This window comes from Bidens hawaiensis, unplaced genomic scaffold, assembly GCF_021521415.1.
Source record: "Bidens hawaiensis isolate Kalapana, Puna unplaced genomic scaffold, B.hawaiensis_p1.1 tig00000780_1, whole genome shotgun sequence".
NCBI lineage: Eukaryota > Viridiplantae > Streptophyta > Magnoliopsida > Asterales > Asteraceae > Bidens > Bidens hawaiensis.
The window spans coordinates 4,413,084-4,418,394 of NW_027491045.1; the positions used below are offsets into that span (position 1 = coordinate 4,413,084).

Sequence of the window (5,311 nt, forward strand, 5' to 3'; positions counted from 1 at the left end):
TTGATCAACCCACTCGTAGGGGTCGCACCTCTTTGCATAGACGAGTGCCTAGTATGGTCATGGGGTAGTACTACTGGTAAAGCCCGCTCGTAGGGGTCGCACCTCTTTGCACGGACGAGCGCCTAGTTTTCCGAGCACAACGTCCGCGCGTAACCCGCGGGACGGTATTGTTTTAGCTCGTAGTGGCAGCGCCACTTTGCATGGACGAGCAGTGTTTTCAGAAATGTCCGCGCGTAACCCGCGGGACGGTTTTATCAAGCATATGTTTTAATGATGTTATCAGAAATATGTTTCAATATGGTTTTATCAAGGATATGATGCAATACGATTTATCAAGTCACCAAAACTTGTGAACTCACTCAGTTTATACTGATTCAAATGTTTTTACGTGTCTTTCAGGTGATAATTAGTAGCGCAAGGAGTCACACATAGAGCACTTCACGCAGAACATCTATAAAAATGGTTTTTGGAAGATTTTAGTTCTATCCCTTCCACACGCGTGGTTGTTCCCGCCGTGTAAGGGGATATGGCGCGGAAATCTTCAACGTTTTTCATATGTGGATGTTTTTATATGTAACTCTAAACAATGTAATGTATTTTGTACTAGAAATTTCATGCGCAATGGAAAATTTTATTTGAATGTTTGCAATGACCCGTGCTTGATTATCAATTCCCACTCGCGCGCACCCGGCTGTTTCCGCCGTTTAGGGCCGGGTGTGACATGAATTGTTTTACTTAAAAAAGATTTATTTTTGGTTTCATACCAAATGTAGGTGGTTTCCATCTTTCTTTCTTTCTTTCTTTCTTTTTAATATACCACCTTTTTTTGCAAAACAAAAACAGCCCTACCAAACTTTCTTACATTTACATTATAAAAGTAAACGGCACCGTTGAGGGCTTTTCGGCTTCCAAGCTTATGTCGTGTCATTCGTAAGAATGACATAAAAATATCTGAATCTTGAAGCCAAATCAAATCAACTTAAAGTGCTGCAACTGCAAATTATTAGTCTAATATGATAAGCTTATATGTCCTAGTTTCTAACAAAACTTAAATCTTGTTAACTAATTATTAGCATCTTTTGGAGTTAGTTTTTAAATTTTGGCTTTTGAAATCGACTAACAGTAAACGAGAAATGAATTGCTTCAGTTTTCTTACAATGGATGGTCTTAGTGACCTGTACAAGGAGCGAATGGCTGCACTTTTGAAAGTATTTTATACTACAAAAAGTGTTAAAAGATGATAAAGTTCCATCTAAAATAGAAGAGGTAACAAAACATCTAAGCAGATAATGCGGAAAAATATCGGATATCGATCAAGGACCGATATTTGAGATATCGCCTATCGGTTATCACGGTGAGATATCAGTGGGACATCGGTAATTTTAATATCATGCAAAATTTATATATATAGCATTTTAACACTAACAATTCAGTATACTCTCCTACTATTAACAAATTATCCTTTTGCAAGTTGTGAAACACTAACAGTTGTAGCAAGTAGGAACTGATTAAGACTCAAACCACCAACATTAAACACTAAAAGTTGAAAATTTAAGACTTAAAAGACTGATATCGGTGAAATATCGGTCAATATCGTCGATATTATCAGTACCGATATTCTGACCGATATTTCACATGAGGACCGATAACCGAGATACCACTGAGATTGACTGCATAGAAAAACATTATATTTATTAATGTTTAATCAATCTTTAACTTTGGTTTTTGGTCTAATATTTTATAGGGTCTTTATTTGGGTTCGGTTGGAGCTGCAAATAACAAGACTCTTTTAAAAAGTTTGAACATTACTCACATTTTAACTGTTGCCTCTTCGATCCCGCCTGCGTACCCTAATGACTTTACTTACAAAGTTGTCGATAGTAAGACAGTTGTTTTATTTATGTCAAAATATGATTTAATATTTTGATAAAATTTTTATATTTCTCACCGTTTAACTTTCTTTGATTTAGTACACGACAGAGAAGAAGTAGATATTTCTCAATTCTTTGATGACTGTTTCGGTTTCATTAATGAAGCGGTGGCGTGTTGGTACATTGCTTTGTGGGAAAATCCAGAAGGTGATTTTTATATCTTGAAATAATTTCCTAAATGTGACCGTATTAGTATTAACTTAGTGTCGATGCATCATAAAAAAATCGAATAGTTGAGTATACTTTTATGGTCTGATATAGTGCCGTATGCAGTTATTTGACTTTGTGAAGTCAAAATTATTCTGATGGTCAACATCATCATGCTTTGCTATTTTAATAGTCAAAGTAAGAACACATAGGTAGTACATTTATAGTACCTAGATGTCGTATAATAGGGGTGTGCGTGGTGCGGTTCGGAACAGTTTTTGGCTAAAACCAAACCGAAAACCAAAACTTCGGTTTTTGGAGTTTTTGAAACCGTTCGGTTTCGGTTTTTTCGGTTTTTGCCGTTCGGTTTGGTTTTTTCGGTTTTTGCCAAAAAGTTGGCAAAAAATAATGAATTTAGGTATAAATAATTTTGTTAATTGTAAAATAATAGACTATTATACATTTGCTCAAAAATATTGGAGTTACATATTTATTAAATTCTTATAAATTACTTAATATAAAAAAACAAAAATTTAGGAATTCGGTTCGGTTTTTTCGGTTTTTCACTTGCAAAACCAAAACCGAACCGTTAGTGCGGTTTTTACAAAAACATAAAACCAAACCATCGGTTTTTGTTTCGGTTCGGTATTTTTGGTTTGGATTATTCGGTTTTTTCGGTTTCTTGCACACCCCTATGACTAGTAACGATTTTTTTTGTGTTAACTTAGCTTTATATCTCATTTGTTTATTTGGTCAAATATTTATTGTTTGATAAAAGATTTTATGATCATCTGAATTAAAGCTATATATTTTTGATCTAGTGTGACTATTGTTGTGGCCTATTTGATGAAGAAACATGGGATGAGCTTTTCGGAAGCCATGAAACTCGTGAAAAGTAAAAGACCTATTGCCTCTCCTAACTCTGGTTTCGTGTTGCAGCTGCAAAGTTATGAGAAATCTCTGTCGGGTAATTTCTAGTTTTCGATAAGAAATTGGGAGAATATTATTTCTACAAAAGATCTTTTTCATTAACATCGGTTTAGTTTTATCATGTATTGACTTGACGGTAGTCAACTGATATCTCGTGAATTTTTTATTTTTTTTGAACGGCCGGTGAATTTACACATTTTGTTTAACATATATTGCATCCATCCAACTTAATACCATGAACAATAATTGCCTACGTACAAGTATCCTAAACAGGGTTAATCCTGCAGGCATCCAAACCTAATAAATAACTGTCCACTGTCAGTCAGGTGTCATCATTCTGTGAGCCCAACTTACTTTGTCCCAAATTCAAGCGGTACTTGCCTGCTATGGTATCAACCTTGTTTATACACATTGGTGTCGCTTAGCCGTAATAATGACGCATAGGATGTTTCCATAATTTGTTGAGTATGTCGTTGCTTATGTGACGATACAATTATATTTATATAAAGTTTATACTGATATTGTTGTTACTGTTATTATTCTCTTTATAGTTATTATTAATTTTTTTTAAGAACAGCTAACTCACACCCTTTAAACATACTTCTAAAAATACCTACAAAACGGAACCGGTTCCATACACGAAACCGGGTTTTTCAAATACCTGATCCATACCTAAAAATACCCGAAAATTATCCCCAAAAAATGCAGCTCCTTAAAAAACTCAGTCTATACTTGAAAAATACCCAAAAAAAAACTGGAAAAAGAATTTTGTCAATACCCATAATAGGGTATTCAATTATCCGGTTTTAAAATACTCGGTTCTATACCCGAACCTAATGCATATGGCTTTTAGAGACAATACTCGGCCCTGAACCCGACTCGAGTATTGTCAATACCGATTTTGCAATACCCAATCATACCCAAACTCAATTTCATACCTAGAACTGGACATTAAAAAGACCCGATTTGTACACCTCTACTTCTAAATCTTATGATATTAAGGGCTAAGAAGCCTTTGGATGCTATTATTTACGTAAAATAATAAAATTATTGGTTAATTGTAATTTAAAACCAATAATATATTTTTTTCATATATTTAAAGTGGATTATGTAAATTATGTAATTGGTTACTCAAATATGGGCTGTGTGGGCCTGTTATTATTAACACTAAGGACACTAATCGGCTTAAAATCAGTCTACCTCGAGTCCCTTCATCAAAGTTTAATCATTTTCAAGTATAAGATGTGACATTGTGACATGAGTGGAATTATTGGCCACTCTATAATTTAACCAACATATTTAACATAATAATCTTTTCTAAAAAAAACTTTTTTTTCTTAAATTAATATGTCAAAAGTTCCCAAAAAAAAAATTTGCCTAGCAAAATTTTAAGGTCAGTCAAGTATGAAGAACCAAATATGTTACGGTTAAGCAAGCAACAAAGATCATACACATAAATAATATTTCATAAATTCGAATAAAATTATATATTAAAATCTATCAGGCTGTAACAGAATACATAGTGTTCATGTCATAAGTTACTTGTAGTGGCAAATAATTTTTAGCTGTAAATGTTCTCCCGTGTAAACCAACTCTTTCGGGGTCATCTTCAAGGTCGACTCATCGGCCGCCGAGAGACTATACACCCTGATTGGCGGAAACCAGGTGGAATCCATAAACCGTCACCTCATGCCGGGTTCGAACCATGGATTATAAAGTCTTGATTCATCTCTTCACCCAAATGCGTTTTGAACCGGCACAAGTGAAAATCGAGACTACGTCTTCACTTAGAGATGACATATCTCTTACCACTAGACCAAATTATCAGCACGGTACACCTTTTTTATTTGTCGATTACTTTTAATAGTTGGTACAATGTTAGAAATCAATTGACATGTATAATTCTTTACTATGTTATTTTTCTCCTGTCCTAGCACTCTATTATTTCACATGCATTAGGTCACTAAAAAGTCATAGATAAAATAGGTTAATTAGGTAGGCAACTAGTGAAAGAAAGGAAAACTGTATACTTGCTATAGACCCTTGTTGATTAATGTAAGATATAATGTGAAAAACTAATTAGTAATTATATGACATTTTTTAGACTAATACAATTGACCAAATTTTTTATACAAATTTTAATACATTTTTATTACTTTTTACATGATTATATTTTAACTTTTTATTTTCTTCGATTGGTAAAAAGTATTGTCAAACATAACTCATTATAACTTGTAGGTGAACATAGTTAAGATAACCACTGCTGCTAAGAGCATCTCCGAGGCAAATAACAAAAATAGACA

At 33.8% G+C, this 5,311-nt stretch overlaps 1 pseudogene across 1 annotated transcript; it reads left to right on the forward strand.

The window, feature by feature from the left end:
• Positions 1-914: 914 nt before the first annotated feature.
• LOC143537265 (dual specificity protein phosphatase 1-like) lies at positions 915-3,207 on the forward strand (annotated as a pseudogene). The gene is made up of 4 exons (XR_013136021.1): positions 915-1,266; positions 1,745-1,880; positions 1,971-2,078; positions 2,900-3,207. The product of XR_013136021.1 is annotated as a dual specificity protein phosphatase 1-like (transcript).
• The last annotated feature ends 2,104 nt before the right edge of the window (positions 3,208-5,311 follow it).